This window comes from Dermacentor silvarum, chromosome 4 (assembly GCF_013339745.2).
Source record: "Dermacentor silvarum isolate Dsil-2018 chromosome 4, BIME_Dsil_1.4, whole genome shotgun sequence".
Lineage (NCBI taxonomy): Eukaryota > Metazoa > Arthropoda > Arachnida > Ixodida > Ixodidae > Dermacentor > Dermacentor silvarum.
In genome coordinates, this window is record NC_051157.2 from 148,351,096 (window position 1) to 148,369,413 (window position 18,318).

The 18,318-nt window shown below is 47.3% G+C and overlaps 1 long non-coding RNA gene across 1 annotated transcript in view; it reads right to left on the reverse strand.

The window, feature by feature from the left end:
• LOC125944810 (uncharacterized) overlaps positions 1-15,083 on the reverse strand; it is a 33,216-nt gene extending 18,133 nt beyond the window's left edge. The window contains exon 1 of the long non-coding RNA XR_007466519.1: positions 15,005-15,083. This is a non-coding gene — a long non-coding RNA (uncharacterized LOC125944810). The remainder of the gene's footprint in view (positions 1-15,004) is intronic.
• Positions 15,084-18,318: the final 3,235 nt, after the last annotated feature.

Consider the following 18,318-nt stretch of genomic DNA (forward strand, 5'->3'; position numbering starts at 1 on the left):
GCACTCAAGACAAATGCGTGGATGCAAAGCCTGTTTTCAGTCGTTCATTGTTTTTGGTTTTTGAGCTCCTCGGCGTTATCTTTTGCTCGCGCTGCCGGCGCAACCAACACACTTACGTGTTATATCACTCTTGGCAATCGCTCGTCGCGTTTCCGAGACGCGTGAGCCCAGAAAGAATGCATATGTTGTTGCGGGGCCATAGAAAGCGTCAAAAACTTGTCTCACTAATGGTATCTTCGACTGGTCGCATCCATCCCCCGAAGCAAAGTCGTGCAGATCCGGCGTTCCCCGAACTCAGAGGTAGAGGACAAGCGCGCAAGCCGAACGTGTGAATCGCTCTCGGAGGAGGAAATGGCAGATGCGAAACCACGTGACTACTGCTAACGTCCGATGTTTCGCCTATCCAACGCTAAACCGGCGGACGCGCCGGTGGGACGACTGTTCGTTGAGCCGCCAGCATGCTGTGGCCTAAGTTGCCTAGGCTAAGGTGGTCCGTCGCCAAGAACGGCGACGCTGTGCTGTGATGACGTGGCTGGAAACGCTCTCATCTCGACGACTGCTCCGACGACAGGGCGCGTAGCGCCTCAGAGCGCTCGACGCGGGAGGAGAGCGATCGAAAAGAACCAGCCGAACGCAAGGCGCGCACTCTCTTTCAACCAGCCGAAGACAACGCCGCTCGCCAGAGCAATCTAGAGCGCTCCGAGGCGACCAGTCGAAGATACCATAAGATTCAGTACACGCCAAACTAACTTTGTTACCACGGCCGAGCTGCTTTTCGTCAACTGCGTCACAACACCCGGTGCGGCGAGCGGGCCTCAAACTACTGAAATATAAGACAATAATGTTTGGGCCCATAGAAAGCGTCGCAAACATGTCCCACTACGATTCATTAAATGCAATTACGTACGCCAAGACGCCCGAGCTGTTTTTGCTAATTGCGTTACAAATCACTGCTCCGTGCCATGAGCCTAAATGCTTGAAATGCGTCGCAGACTGTCAAAGAAAATTCTCACCTTGCCGTAGTCCAATAATGCCGTGGTGCCATGTAGAAGTACAGAAGAAACGCACGAATGCGCTGGGAGCCCAACAAACTAGGCTACTTCCAAAAATAAAGAAGAAGACGGTCACCGAACAGGTGAACGCTCACATGCGCAGCCAGCCTCGCTCGCTTCGGTGGTGTCTGACGCATTACGCATGTATCTGGCACGTCATTGGCCTGTCGCTAGGCAACGCAAGAAAAATGAGTCGCAAAGTATAAGTTCATTTAAACGCAAAACTTTTTAGTTTCAGCGCAATAAGAATAAAAAATAGATAAAACGATGCGTGTTAACTTCACTTCAGACTCTTTTATTTCGATTCTCACGGCAGCTATCGGCTGATGTGAACGCTAGCGTGACATGTTTCCTGTTGCCAGCTTTCGCCGAGTGTCCCCTCTTGTTGAATTTCTTTCTCTATGGCTATACGATGTAAGGATAGTAGCTTTATCGGTCGTAAAAACTTGTAAACATGGATTACTACCTGAATTAACAAGAATGGTGTCGGCGCGTACAAGCAAACATGAACACATCACACTCGATCACTGTTAAACGATCACTGTTAAAACACTGGCGTGAGCAAGTGCGGGAGCAGCACCTAGCGAAGTGACCTTCGTGCTGTCTATCGCTTCAACGAAAACTGAGCGGCGAAAACACAGCGCGCACAAAGGCATGAGCCGTCTACAGATCGCGTTCAAGATGCGGCGCGTGCGACCGCGCGCGCCGACGCGAACTACGCAGTTGCTGGTTGTGTAGAAGCTGCACCCCTCCCTTCCGCGCTTCCTCCTTTCGCGCGCCAGATTGAGTCGCAATCGGCAGTTTTCCCTTGCGCCCGGCCGCGAAATACGTAGTTGGTGCCGGAGCACAGTGTGACCCCTGCTTCCTCCCTCCCATCCCCTCACAGCCTTTCGCGCGACGGAAAACGTCGCGCTTGCTCTCCGCCTTCCTCCCTCGCTCACGCCAGATTGAGCTGCGATCGTTGACTCCCCTCGCACACTTTCACTCTCACATACAGCATGCGGCTAGCGACGACGACTTTATCACCGTTGGGCTTTATACGGAACCTCACGGCGACGGCAACGGCAGAAATGCGCCTTGAGTGTCTATATAATTGCTATCTTAATAAATGAAACATTTGGGCTACGTAGGCACATCAGAATCTGTCTGATTCGGATGTATATTATAATACCGCATACAAATCACAATTATTAAAAATAAAACATGTACGGCCCCTTCATGCATTCGTAAACTAGGTGACACAGAGAGAGAGAGAGCGAGCAGAACGATTAATGAGAAGAAATTGTCGCAATTTCACCCGAAAGGCGAAGCATCAATTGCGATAGCAAATTAGTAGAGAGCTACACGGAGTGAGGATAGTAGTTTTATCAGCTGTATAAACTTGGACATGCAGCAGCACCAGCAACACGCAGAACTGTTGTCGACGCCGTCGCCGTGTTGCCCGCGTTCGCACCGGACGTGCGCGGCGTTTTTATAGAAATGCGCATTTGGTGCCCCAGCTAAACGTCGCCTCCCCTCCTTTCCTCCCGTCCCCCCCACAGCCTTTCGCGCGACGAAAAAAGTCGCGTTTGCTCTCAGAGATGGTACAGCATCTGCGCCTCGAGAGACAGACACTGTGTCATTAAATAATTCATCTAGGCTTCACGCCATAGAGCCCGAGTCTTTTTCGGCGCAGTGCAAATTTTGTGGCCAAGAGGCAGACTTATACCATATGGTATGGGCTTGTCAGAAAAATAACAGTATTGCCATAATAAATCAGCCAACATGGGAGGACTGGGAGGCGGCCCTGTCTAGCTCGCACCTCGAGGAGCAACGAGCCCTCATCGAAAGAGCACGGGCAGCGGCTTTTGCCAACGGTGTCCCGCCTAGGGACCTGACCATGTCTTCGCGTAACCCAAGGTTTACTTTCTTATTTTAAAGACGATAGTCTTTCTTGGGGAACTTAAACGCTGAAAATTTGGTCTGTCTGTCTGTCTGTCTGTCACCCGATTCAGCCACCCGGCCAAAGTTGGACCACTTACTTACCGCCCACACTACTTAAACTGGTACGGCTGTTCATACTTGTGAACGCTATCGATCACAAAGTAAATATTACGCATATCTGAGGCGCAACATCACTAGGTAAGTATTAGGAGGTGTGTTCCTTTAATAGAAAATACATATATACGTAACTCTAAAGACCCTAGTTTCTTAAGCTGCGCTGAAAATGCCATGCTATGGGCGCCGACGAACGACGTTCCCCGACTGCGCGCCGACGAGCGCCCTCTGCCATGGAGGAAGGAAACCCTCTGCACAAGCTCATGTTTCCCGATGTATTGCCAGATGGCGTCCATGTCTCACGCAGCGCCTCCTCAATTTTATCATTGCCAGCCAGATGTGGCCGATTCAACATAAAGGAAGTGCTGTCTGAGGCAGGGCAAAACATAAATGGCCGCTTGATGAAATAATGCGGTAAAATGAAATCTGTTCAAACAAACCTCCATTGCATTTATCATGCCAGGACGTAAATGGTACGAGAACAGCATCACGGGTGGCCGCGGATCAGACCAGCACTCATGTAGTACGGCCGGTAGAAGACTGTCGTCTTTCGCCGACATTTGCAGCGAAGCACGCAGATACGCGCCAATTCTTTAATAACAGATTTTATAGCGTTAGCTACACTGGCCTAGCCAAGCCCGTTTCGCGCGGCACATCAAGAGCAGTGCTGCGCATGCGCAAGGATCAGTGATGTCACACGGCTTGCGCACCGGAGCGGGCACCTCTCGCGCACTCCGCCGCCGCGGCGCGCGGCTCACCGCCGCCGGTCTGCGCATTCCAGAGGAGTGACGTCGTAGCCGTGGTAGACGCACTTGCGCCGGCGCGCGCTCGCTGTGTAGTCGCCGTCTGACACTGCGCTGGAGCCGCTGCGCTTCTGACTGGCGTTTGCCAGTGTGGTATAGCCATGGAGAAGGAGAGCGCAAATGATTATGCCAGTCGTGTTGATGCTACCAGAAGCTCGGGAGTCTGCATCTATGTCAGGAATGGGATTGCTGCCAGTGAACTGCCAAACGTAGCGGTGCCTAAGGGTGAAGCCTGTGCCGTTCAGCTTGACGAAAGTGGTGTGATAATCGAAGCCGTGTATGTGCCACCGAACAGTTCCGTTAAAGACACTATAGACGTAGTGGCTACGTGTATACCTAGTCGGGCGGCAAGTGAACTGTGTGTGGTGGCTGGAGACTTCAATCGTGCTCCAGACTCTCTTTGTGTTCCTTTGAAGGACAAGTTTAACCTCGACTTAGCCAGTCTTCCAACTCCACAGACGACCCAATGGGGAAGCACCATTGATCTTGTCTATCAGAGACAGACAGACAACTGCAAATACTGTGTTGGGGCCATAGAGACGGCAGCGTGTTACTTCACTGATCACCGAGCCGTCTTTGTGGCAATAGAGAAGCAACGTGACGTTGAGCAAAAATAAATATACATGTGCCACATAATACGTATACCGCGTGTGTGTCATTGGAGCAGCAGTAAGCATGACAATCAAGCTAATCCTTGACAATCTAGACAACCAGGAAAGCTAAGAATAATCAGCTGAACCTTTGCTAACGCTACGTATATCCTGGCATAGCCGAGCTAAGCCACTGCAACTTTTTTATCATCATCATCTCTACATATGGAAAGGAGGAAAGATACGATTAATTCTACAGCCCTTCAGGGAGCACGGTGCAGAACGCGCGTTTGCTCTCCGACGTGCGTTCGCTGCCCGTGAAAGCGCGCGTCCCTCACGCCCTTTCCCTCGCACATACAGCGCCCGGAGCGCGGCGACAATTTCATCGCCGTTCACGTCCTACGGAGCCTCACGGCGACGACGACGGCGACGGCAGAAATACGCTTTGGAGTGTCCATATAATTGCTATCGCAATAAAATTGAGAGGCCACATCTTCTAGCTAACAATGAAGATAGTGGCTTGCGATTCAATGCGTTTTAATGCTGACAAAATGTTTCTGTTTCTCTGCAATGGGGCTGAGGGACGCGTCCGTCACTGAAATCTGCGGCGCGTCTCATGTTGTAATGCGCCATTTGGCCTTGCTGGCTCGTGAAGGCTTCGCATACACGGAGTCCCACAGTGGGGTGAATGAGTGAAATAACTTTATTGAGGTCCAGAGAATCCGCAGGGGAGACCCCGCGCCACCCGGCTAGTCCCACGTAGGTACCGGCTAGCCGAGCTTGACGGCCCGATCGCGGGCACTCTGGACGGCTAGGGTTTGGTCGTTGAGGTCGGGGCTGCCCAAAAGCGCAGCCCACCTATCCTCGCTGAAGGCGGAGCCGATGGCTTCACACTCCCACAACACATGGTTCAGATTGCGGAGTCAGAATGACGACGATGAACCGACCACCGCGGCATCACGACGATGGTATGACAACGAATGTATGACGGCGACTGTGTGATGACGAGATAATGACGACGATTGCCATGACAATGGTGTGAATGCAATGGGCTGACGAGGACTGTATGATGAGTATGGTTCGACGTCGACTGTATCACGAAGACTGTATGACGACAATGGCGTGACGCTGTCGGCATGATGAGAATTTAATGACGAAGCAGGAGTGATGACTGTAGAATGACGACTCGGGGATGGCTGATGACCAGCGAAGCTGTTTAGCACACGACACGGACATGACACAGAATTTTGGAGAAAGGCACAAACACATTTACTGTCTTGATCGGTAGTCATCGTGACGAAAGGTTAGCACACACATTTACTGTCTTGATTGGTGGACAATTGTTGTTTGCGGCCCGCCGGCACCGATTGCACTCTCGCATCTGTTCTCGCCGTCACTCTTCTCGGGCTCGTTGCTCCTCGGGTGTCCTGACAGTATGCGGCCTCCTCATTATGACGACAGAAGAGAAGTGAAATTCAAGATACAAAACGAAAACTTGTCTTTCTGGCTTGTTTATATACCCCCACCACCGGAGAGCGGAAGGAAAGGAAACTAGATACGCAAGGGCTTGGAACGCATACAAAGAGAGGGCGGTGTGAACGTAGACGTGGCCGACGCGGATCGCAGAGTGGCAAATCTTTGAGAAACCTTTATTATCTACCTAGGAGTCTACTAATCCTGAAAATGGTGCCTATTCATTACTGACCTAATCAATATGCATATCCGCGGAATGCCGAGGAGCAACTTGTGGATGAAGACGGCGATGAACGCGCGATTTAGACTGTTTAGAAAGAGGCACGAGCGCGTTCACGCTGACGACCTAGCTGTGGAAGAAGACGACGAGCGCGTTCGCGCGGAACCTCAGTTTTTGCTTACACACACGAAAAAATACACGGAACCCTAGCCATAAGCAGCTTCGCTGTAATAAATCCAGCCCTCACAATTGCTCGAGTGTTATAGTCATTTGGTTCTTATAAGACACCTTGATGAACAAGAAAAAAAATGAAATTTCTTGTATATTAATGAAACGTGCATACTATTTTCTAAATAATTATTATTTATAATCCTACTGAATTGCCTATATATTAGCGTGGTATGAAGGTATTTTTGTCATTGATATGTTCAACATAAGAGAAAGTCTGAGTTCATAAGAACTGTCGGCCAAGAAGACCTTTCTGGGTACAGTTGAGTTTGTCCGAGTGAACCCGGCTTAGTACAATTTTAGTGCGGTCGAGTCCAAGTACTCACGGCTGAGCCGAATTCTGGTGACTCTGAGCCCGAGTTAGCCCGGCTGAGTGAGTGAGTGAGTTAAACAACTTTAATCGGTCCACAAAAGACGCAAATAAACTAAACGTCACCTGGCTAGGCCCACTCGGGGACCATCAGGTCAAACCGGACGGCCCTCTCGCGGGCCCTCTGGACTGCCAGGATTTGAGAGGTCTGATCCTGGGTGGTGATCATTTCCTTGATCATTTCCTCTTGGGTGAAAGGAGGGACCGGCAGAGACGCAGCCCCACAGGACATGCTCGAAGTCCGCATAACCACCACACATGGGGCAGTCCGGGCTTGGGAAACGTTCGGGGTACATTGTGTGAAGTGCCGCAGGGCTCGGGTAAGTGCGTGTTTCTAGAAGTCTGAGAGCGACCGCCTGGGCCCTGCACATAGAGGAGTGCGGCAGAGGCAGGAGTCTTCTTGATAGGTAATTGTGTTTGCAGATCTCGTTGTACGAGCAGAGAGGCTCGGGTCGCCCAGGAGAGGACGCGTTACCCGGCGCATGGTCAGTCAAACCTCGTGCAGCCGAGTGTGCCTCCTCGTTGGGGTTGAGCGAGGCACCCTCAATGGTTGTAAGGTGTGCAGGGAACCAGGCCAATGAGTGATGTTTGATGTCTTTCACATTTTGAATGATACGTAGGGCCTGGGGTGCGACCATTCCCATCTGAAAGACCCTGATAGCGGTCTTCGAGTCCGAATAAATCGTATCATGTACACCGTACGTCAAAACAAGAGCAATGGCAACCTGTTCTGCAACGCTGAAACTAGAAGTGCGGGTGGTGACGCAGCTGATGATTTTGGAATCACAGTCGATGACCACTGCGGAGAAGGCTTCTTCTTGAGCGCACGAAGCAGCGTCCACGAAGCATGTTCGATCCTTGTTCAAGCGGGCATTGGCGAGCAGATCTTTACCCTGGCTCATCTTCGTCCTTCGTTGTAGGTAGGATGCATATTGCGTGGCATCCGGTGTATGGAAATACTGGATCTTACGTTGTTGTGCAGCTTCACAGCGTCGGAACCAACGACAGTGGGGTTGCGTCGCAGCATGCCCAGTATGGCTCGGCCCGCTGGGGTGCCGGAGAGTCTGACAAACTGAGAGAACTCTCGGGCTTCAACGATTTCTTCGAACGTGTTGTGGATTCCCAGCTTGAGGAGGTGTTCTGTATGCGTTCAGACGGGAAGGACAAGGGCAAGCTTGAATACTCTTCTGATTAGGGCATTGATCTTGTTGCGCTCCGACACGAGCCAGTTGTGCATTGCCGCCGAATAAGCGAGGTGGCATAGCACGAATGCGTGGATAATCCGGATCAGATTGTCCTCCCTGATTCCGCGGTACCTGTTGGCCATTCTTCGGATCACCCTGAGGGCGCTTTCAGTCTTGGAACAAATGCGTTTGACGGCGGCTCCATTGACCCCGTTAGACTGGATAAACATTCCTAGGACCCTGATAGCGTCCACCCGCGGAACGGGGGAGCCGTTACCAGTGAATAACGTAATGTGGCTTTCCGTTGCTGGCTGAGTAAAATTTTCGGGATTCTGAGTCCGAGTCAGCCCGGCGGAGCACAGTTTTCGTTAGTCTCATTCCGAGTGAGCCCAGCTCAATCTAAATTTGGTGACTTTGAATCCGAGTGAGCCTGACTGAGTATTGAGTATAGTTCCGATTAGTTTGAGTCCGAGGGATTCCAGCTGAGCAAAATTTCGGCGAGTCTTAGTCCAAGTGAGCTCTGACCAAAAATATAATTTGTTAGTGAGTCTGAGTGAGGTATGTTTATTTTGCTGACCTATGGTAAACCACCTAAAAGCAAAGCAGTATGTCACGCTTTGACAATAAGAATGACACTAGACAATCAGTGTTGTAAACTAAGCCCGCTGGTCGAGCAAATGGTTGATTTGAAATTGTAGAAAACGGAAAATAACAGAAGGATGGCAGCCTTCTGAGTGTGAGGGTGAGGAAGGGTGGATAGCCTTTTGAGGGGGGGGGTACTTGCGGACTAAAGGGGGAGCGAAGAAAACAAAAAATGAGGGCATCAGCCCACCTCTGAACAGCACGCACGCATTTAATCAATTATATTTCTTCTACAGTGATCCCCGTTATATGTTGCGTAACCATTGGCCAAGCTTCAATACTTGTGAGTCATATCGCCCTTTCTACATGCCGTGCAAAGTTCTGATGCTTTTGCTTGACGAAAAGTATTTTGCATCTAGAAGTCCTCATGCTGTTCTTGCCCCTCAAGCCATCCCCCGGCCACGTAAAGTGAATTTGGGAGATTCTCAACGCGGAGCTATGGCGGCAAGTACGACTTCGCTACGACTTGCTCAGTGCGTACTGCTATGCACAACACTCTTACTGGACCACTGAGGCGTAGTTGCAAGGTTGCACTAGTCCCGTCACTGAATGTCCATGTATTTTGTGTCGTGTCATTCTTAACCTTGAAGATTTAGTGCCCTGACATGCATGGTCACAATAAATGTTTAGTGTTTTTCTCTATCAAAATTGAGAACAAAGTCGTTTCTTATTGTGCCGACAAAACGCAGAACTATCTTTCATGGAATGTTCTCAAAAAATCTTGACAGGTTGCTTAAAATCATAGATGCTTGTAGAATCAGTTTCCGAACGTTCTTGTCACATAGTGCAATGAAAGTGAACTTCAGAAATCTGAGAGCTTTTGCGGACAAGCGGCTGCTCTGCTTTGTGCTGTACACTTATGCGGGTAGCGGTTTGATCACGGAAGAGCCTACATGAGCGGTAAGATCAGGTAGTGCGCAATCGTGCTGGAAGAAAATCCTCTGTGAAGTTTATAGAAGCTGCTCTACGTCAAACTGATAGATTAATTTCAAATGCTGTAGGCGTGTACCATTCCTGTTAATGTGACTAGAATAAAGTAGGGGCGGAGAAGGCGGCCGTTACAGATTTGACGACCTCCTTTGAGGATTGCAAAAATTTTTGAGGACCTGAAGTTAAAGACCACATTTCAGCTGGCGATCTCAATTCAAGCTTCTTGGTGTAGCCATTGTGTGTTGATATTGTTTCAGCAATACACGTTGTGCATGTTAACATTACAGCTCATATCAGAATGCCTCCTCTCAGTACAAAGAGCACTGTATATTTTTTGTCCACATCACAGTAAGTTATGGAACACTTGCAAAGCTTTAGGTGCTTCTGAAAGTTATGGGCTGTCAGATCTTGGCAGAGGCATACATTGCATACATGAAAATTACGTCTGGAGAGAGTATTGTGAAGAAACGTTACCTTACGCCTTCAAAAAAGTTTTTTTACCTGTTCCGATGAAATAATGGTGCTTGTAATACAGCATGCGCAATGCTGCAGAAAGAAAAAAACAAGAGTAAAACGGCCCATGCTATTATTGAAAGGCGCACAAAAGAGCACACTTCGGGCTTCAGCCATAGCTGCGCGTTTCTCGGTCTTGCGTTCGTGATCTAGCTTTATAGGAAAAGGCACTATCAAAGCAAGCTACCCCTAGCAACAACGAAGGCAAAAAAAAAAAAAAAACAGGCACAAAACTTTGCATATAATTTAGTGCCTCCGATGGTCTCTGTTTCTGCGTTAACTATATTGATCTGACCATTGTTAACTACCAGGAAGAAGTTTACCCCACTGGAATACCCATTACAAGAAGAATTTCATATTTTGAGCGCAATGTTTGTTTTCAAATACAGCTCGCGTAAACTTGTTATTGCGTGAAGATGGAAAAAAAATAGGCGGAACATAAAACTTTGTAAAAAAACCACTAGAACGGTAGAATATTGTAGCATAGTTTCTTGAGCTAGCCGATTATCACGCTAAGAATTCACGATCCCGTGTGCAATGTTACTGCCTGCTGATGCTCGACTTTTCTTAAATTGTTCGTTTTCCGACTCGTGTGGCATACATTTTTCTCTTACTTTCAGATTGATATAGGTATAGGAACACGAGAACGCGCTTTAGTGCCTATAAGGTCGATGCATGATTTACAAGGGTAAAGGCGTTGAAATTCAGCTTGTCTTTTATTCGATCGTTCAAAAACATTGCAACGGGATATATTTAATTAATAGATGGCGTTTTATCTTCCCTGTCATAACTTTTAACGTCGATGTACTCAACAGCATATTTCTTAGGAAGTCAGTTTTTCAGGCGGATCATTTTTCTGCAATACGTTGTAAGCTAACGTTCGTCACAGTAACATACTTTATGTTAGCTCCGGATTCAGCCGTCAATTAACCAGGAAACACTAACACATTTCTGAATACCTTTTATATGTAGTATGACAATGACGGTTTGTTAAGGATACTGGAATTGACATCTGGAATCTGCCACGGGAGCTCAGTGGCTATAAAAGTGCGTTGCTTAACCCGATTTCGCATGTTCAGTCCTCGCCTTGGTGGCCGAATTTCGATGAGCGCGGAACGCAAAAGTGCTCGTGTACCATGCAGATGGCCGAACTTCATTGAAGGTCTTCCCCCTCCCCCCACTATGGCGTGCCTCATAACGAGATCGTGTTTCTGGCAAAACGAATTCCCGAAATATAATTTATTTGACCATTTGTTGTTCGAATGATTTCTCCTGGCAATAATACCAGTTTTCTGAAACGACGTTCTTCATATGGCAACTGAAGAGACCGTTTGCATGCAAAACAGTTAAGAGCTCGAGAACGCCATGCACACATGGGGCCTCCATATGTGCCTGTCCGGTGAATTTTACTTTGAGCAGCCTTAGAGCTTGGGAAAGACAAATTGTGCATGTGAAACAGGTACAAATTTTTGTCTACTTGCAAATTTTCTTACGGTTTCAGATAGGCGAATATTGCACTGTATTTAAATGGGTGTTCATAATGTGATGCAGGCAATCCCGATGGGACGCAGATACAAGGTACGTCTTATTAGCGAAACCTCCATATATCTCGTTACGATTAGTATTGTGAGCATGCGTGTGGCTCTGCGCGATATGTAATTAACCTACACAACTTCTCAAAGCGAGCGCAGGGGTGTTCCGGCCATTTGCGCAGATCACTTCGAAGAGACCAAGAATGATCACGAGATTCAAGAACGAAAGAAGTATCGCGCAGCTGTGGAAGGGTGCCGTTGCGCAGCCAAGGCTGTTGTCAAGCGGGATAGCGCTTGGAACAGATGCACGACACGGCGAAACGTCGAGCGACCGAAATGACCCCGCAGAAACTTGAGCACAACGACACACGGCGAGCCGCCAAGCATTCAATTCGTTAGCGGAGGAACGCGAACAGTCGGTGGCACAGACATACGTTTACACGAATTGACTGCTTCAGCAGCGTGAAAAGTGACGTGTATTACAGCGCATAGCAACGTCTACAGTGCAGGCCGAAAAAGAATCAGGAAAAACAAGAGAAATGTTGCAAAAATGCCAGCCGTGTCACTGGCCAAATGCGAGGGGAATTCAGGGCGAAGCTCACTTGAAATTGCAACAACCGTAAATTGAACTACACTATCTGATGCAATATCGACGAGGAAGGACAAGAAAAAATAGATTTGGAAACACATATCGAAAATAAAGAAGGGGGCCGACAGGTGGAGTAGCACACTGGTGGTACAAAAGTTTCAAACATGCATAAGGGGCCTCAGAAAGGCAATACCTGGCTTACACCCCCTGTCTACCGACAGACTTTCCAACGTGCTTTAAGCAATTACGCCAATTCATGACTATCATCATCATCATCATCGTCGGTATCATCATCACCCTATGTTTTATGTCCACTGCAGGACGAAGGCCTCTCCCTGCGATCTCCAATTACCGCTGTCTTGCTCTAGCGTATTCGAACTCGCGCCTGCAAATTTCCTAACTTCATCAACACATCTCATTTTCTGCCGACGTCGACTGCACTTCCCTTCTCTTGGTATCCATTCTGTAATCCTAATGGCCCACCGGTTATCCATCCTGCGCATTACATGTCCTGCCCAGCTCCATTTCTTGAGCTTAATGTCAACTAGAATATCGGCTGTCCCCGTTTGTTCTCTGATCCACACCGCTCTCTTCCTATCTCTTAACATTAGTCCTAAGATTTTTCGTTCCATCGCTCTTTGTGCGGTCCTTAACTTGATCTCGAGCTTCTTTGTTAACCTCCAAGTTTCTGCCCCATATGTTAGCACCGGTAGAATGCAATGATTGTACACTTTTCTTTTCAGCGACAGTGGTAAGCTCCCAGTCAGGATTTGGCAATGCCTGCCGTATGCACTCCAGCCCAATTTTATTCTTCTGTAAATTTCTTTCTCGTGATCAGAGTCCCCTGTCAGTGATTGACTTAGATAAACGTACTCCTTTACAGACTCTATAGAGGCTGATCGGCGATCCTGAATTCTTGTTCCCTTGCCAGGCTATTGAACATTATCTTTGTCTTCTGCATATTCATCTTCAACCCAATTCTTACACTTTCTCGATTAAGGTCCTCAATCATTTGCTGTAATTCGTCTCCATTGTTGCTGAATAGGACAATGTCATCTGCAAACCGAAGGTTGCTGAGATATTCGCCGTTGATCCTCACTCCTAAGCCTTACCAGTCTAAGAGCTTGAAACTTCTAAGCATGCAGTGAATAGCATTGGAGAGATTGTGTCTCCTTGCCTGACCCCTTTCTTGATAGGTAACTTTCTGCTTTTCTTGTGGACTATACATGACTTCAAATAGAGAAGTGTGTTTATTCTGAACGACATCAGAATTATACGGATGCGCATCCAGTAGGATGCGCGTCCGTCTACTTCTGCTTGTGAAGTTACCTTATTTCGGCCGTATGAGCACGTGCGACAGGTGTCGTTCCCGGGTTAACGCCCTGGTTCCATTTTATTTTACAGCCGAAGTGTTAAAGTCCAGCTTGGTCCGTGCGCAGCGATGTTCGCAGCATAGCCAAGTCGGGAGAGGGGCACAAATGTATAGCGAGAGGGAAAGCTCTCGAGAGGGAAGAGACTGTGGCAAGGAGAGAGGAGGTAGTTGAGTGGAGAGAAGGACCGGTGGCACAGGCGGCAGGGCGGAGTTGAGCGGGAGCGGAGCCAATGCCCAGCCGCGTCGAGCGCGCGTGGTATGACGTTGGTAATTATATCAGCGCTCTCTTGTAACAGGCACGCTCTCACATCGGCGGGCTTCTTTCTCGCCCTGTACTTTCTCGAGGTAGCGCTATGGCGTAGCCGACCGCTACAACTTTGCTTAGCTTTTATCCTAGCTGCTTTCCTAAACCACGCTCTTCTTCGCCTAGCTTTGCACAACTTTGCCGAGGCTTCCCCTCATCTCCGGTGGTCATTTTTGTTTGCGACAGCAAAGCCATGCCTAATTTTTCTTTGGTGTATGCACACTGTTTTTACATGCCGTCTGGCTAGTCGGAACGATTTTGCTAGTTATCGAGGCTTTTTATCAGACACAAGTTGTATTTACTTATGAACACACCTGCAGAAATCGCTAAAGCTTTTTGTCAATTCATGAACGAATGTCTAATAAATTTGCTACAGCTTAATAGAGAAATGAAATGCTAGACCAGCAGTTGCACAAATTTTCTTTCCGAACAGAAATAACTAGAATGATTAAACTAGTGAAGTTTTCAAACTTAAAAGGGCAACTGTGCGCTTTTCGAACACTGATAGGCAGAAATATCGTAATGCTCATCTCCAACTCACAATTCTAAAAATCTAGATAATTTATCTGGTATATTTTATTATAACAACTCCGGTACTTCGTGAATTAACCCTCTCAAACTTCGCGTGATGAAACTTGCAAATGACAATATGTCCAAGTTCACGATATCGGTTAACTATCCTTATCTATTTTTTCTTGCAGTTCAACACAACTTGAATACCTATTTTAATTTCGATGCCACCTATTCATTTGTAGGTTGAAAGATGGCTATTTCTTAATAACCTTACATGCAGGTTCTAGCCTAAGCAGAATCTTAAGGCGCAAGATGACAAAATATAATAGCTTCTTTTATGTTAAAGCTTGGTGAAGCTATTTTCACGGTTGCTCATAACTGGTCTTCGTCCTTTTTTAATTATAACAGGGAAATCGGTGTTTGACGTGATGTAATTTTTTTATGGTCTCCTAAAAGCAAGACGCTCTATAGGAGCCCGCCCAAGCAGACTGCGATGCGTACAAAATAAATAAATCATCAACTTATATTGTAGTTGCTAAACACTGCAAGGTGTTATAATTTAGTTGCTGAAAGCAACCTGATATAAAATTTTAATGATTCAGCTGAAGGCACAGTGTGGCTATCCGAAATAAAAAAAAATTCACCTACTCACCTAGGACGTTTGAAAACAAACACAGGGCAAATAGAAGATATATTGACATGGCAGCATAGATAGCTCACTCGCGTCCACGGTGCACAGACTGAAATGGTGGGGTATAATGCAACTATTTGCAGCCATATGTTTTGTACTCTTCTTTTCTTTTTGACATATGAAGCACTACACAATGAATTGCAGCAACCATCATCTTGCACATTTCGCATGCGCGTGAGCAGACAAAGCGACGAGCAGTTTTTGCTCGAGGTCTATTGCTGAGTGAGCATTGCCTGAGGCAATCGCGAGGTTCCGAGAAGGAAAACAGTCAAAATATACGTAACATTTATGGCCGGTATGTGTAACTGCAACATTCCAAGATAAACTTGCGGGTTTGAACCCACGTAGTTGGGCCATCTGCAATATATAGGCACCCATCTTATAGACGCTGTCCTTCACGAACGCCATTGATTCGATACGCTAATTCAGCGAGTGCCGTTCAGGCCAGATTTCGGAAAAAATTTTGATACCCGGAAGGTTATGCCAGAGGGAAAAAGAGAGTGGAAACGTATACAGAGTAGGTCTCTAAATTTGTGTTATCGTGCAGGTTGTATGTGCGGTGCCTACTTGATGCACGCAGGTGTCGGCAGTCTCTGCGAGTTTTGAACAAACAGCTTCATTTTACACTCCGCAGAATCAACTGGCTCTCTTAGGAGGAGAGAAAATATTTTTAGAAGCAATGAGAATAATCGCTACTGTACGCGGCACTGCGCATTGTCTTCGACGTTTAAATCTTGTTTCACCCTTATTTCTAGCGGCGTGCTTCACCGGCATAGCATTATTTTGCCCTGAGCCTGTGGCTTAAAAGTTATATTATGTCTCGTGACATGCGAGTGCCTTCTAGAGCGGTTAGGATCATTGTTTTTTGTCGAAGAACAGGGCTGCACGCACTTGCCATACAGAGTGCTCACTTTGGCCAAACTTTGAAAAATATGCAAATGCTACGTAGCTGGACAGAACCAAGGCAGCGTTGTTCGCCGTCGCTTGGAGATAGAGTTTACTTTTTGCATTCCACCTATTTAGATAATTATACTAAATTATTTATTCAACTACTCAATTATTATAATTAGATGAAAAGTGTGAATGAGAAAATTGGACGTAGAGCAACTTGAAAAACTCCCGATACCGCTTTCTGTTGCTCAATATGTGCTACGTAAAAGTGTTTTTCCCAGCGTTAAGATGGACGCTAATACACGCAAAGTGCCTCGAGTGGCCAGTCGAGGGGCAATTTCGCGTGTATTCGCGGGCTTCTTTCATGGTCGTAAAACAGTTTTATGTAGCACGTATTGATACCTCGCGTATGTATCACTATGGGTATTCTCTCTGATGAATTTTTTTTATTGTTGAATTTTTGTTGATGAATTGTTTCTAATCTTCTATAAAGCTAGAAATCAACACTATTGTAGGGATTAAATGTCTTTGGAAATTACGCATTTTTGTGCGGATACAAGGTATTACAGTTTTCACGTGACGAAGCTGGGGTACTCGCTAAAGAATGCTTGCGCATTAATAAACTCAAAATTTAAAGTGCGTCCACACCTCCTTACTAGTACCCAGTTACTAGTACGTAAACGCCCTTGTGCTTAAGTCCTATTACAAGCAGGCACATTGCGGTACATGCAATCAGACCGTACGCGTATTTGAGCACAATTTGAGCGCGCAATAAGCTGGCGGTGAAATCCCAGCCCAGCCACAAGCAGCGACGCATAAATGATTATTTAAGGCATAAATTTAACATCAAATACGTGTCATGTAGTACATCATGTACGTGGGCCTACCCAATGGTTCCCCAACTGAAGAAAACACACACCATGCAGGTGGCCGTAAGCAAACAAATAGAAAGGTGTACTTACAGATGAAATGTTATTCCCGGCGTCTTCATAAGCCGATTTCAATAGCCGAAAGCAACGCACGACTTCACTATGGCCTACTGAGGTGCTGCAATGCTTTAGAAAAGCATGCAACGGTCATTAAATACCATTACAAGAGCAGCACAGCAGTACACTCCATGCTCTGCTACGACGACTAACCAAGGTGGTGCGGGTTTTTTGCCCCGAGCAAGATGGCGGCGACCGGCTTCTTTTTCGGTGAACCACCGCCACCAGGGGCGTAGCCAGGGGGGGGGGGGGGCTCAGGGAGCTTCAGCCCCTCCCCCCCGAAATTTTTTTCGTGCTGGCATGCACCGCCGACAAAAACTACCACCGACGCCGGGAATCATTCTGGATTTTGTCTGCAATGTCTTTTTCATGCTCGAAAAGACATTTCGGCGCGAACATTGCGAACTCGGGCTGGATTTCGTGGCAACGCCCTTGCACCTGGAGTCACGTAACATAAGGAGCCCCATCCAAGCACAGACTTTCAAGGGCTTGTCGGTAGCGAGCGAGCGGGTTGCGGCATCTCGCAGCGGCCGCGGAATCTACGGAGCGCATGGATTTCAATTACAAAACTTTATGGGTATAAAGTTCTCATAAAATTTTGACGCGAAAGGTGCACTGACATTTCCAAAGACGTGCTTTAAAATATTTTCAATTCTGGAACTTTATGGGGTTAATGTTCTTTTAACTTGGGCCAACATGCGCGCACTGGAGCCCTCGTGTCCAAGCCGTTCCAGAAATGGAAGCACGCGCTCGCAATCCTTTACACACACGAAAATACTAAAGATCACGGTGACTGTCAGCTAGCAGCTGATAATTTTTTCCAAACATTTCCAGGAAGCGTGCCCAATGTGATCGATCAGCTGGACCAGAGCAGGCAAAGTAAAATATGAGAAAACAGAACAAAGTAAACGACTATTATTCAGGATTTTTTTTTCGCGGGCGACAAGGTCTGGCTCTCCGTGGCCACAGGGACAGTAGCCCTATGAATTTAAGCATAGCCCCCGCTGAAAATAGAAGTATTTTCAGAGCGTTTCTTCGCATGGGAGCTGATTGTGGAGATACATATCTGAAGAACCATTTGAAAGGTTACCCCAGTAATGTCTCGTATTTAAGCCCAGATGCACAAAACCAAATTATAGAAATTTGTGGTGAAGTTATCAAAGAAAGCCTAGATGCAAAAGCAGGCTGCTTCTCCATACTTCCTAACGAAACGACGGACACCGCTGGAATCGAACAGCCTACTGTTTGTGCAAGGTACCTAAACAAGTATGCCAACGACATCGAGGGAGTGTTTAAGGTTTTAGCAGATGCCCATCTCTCATTGCCACTCTAGGTTCTATGTAAATGTGTAAATGCTACTGCAGACTCTAGTCACCCTTCCAGTGACCCCAGCCAGCG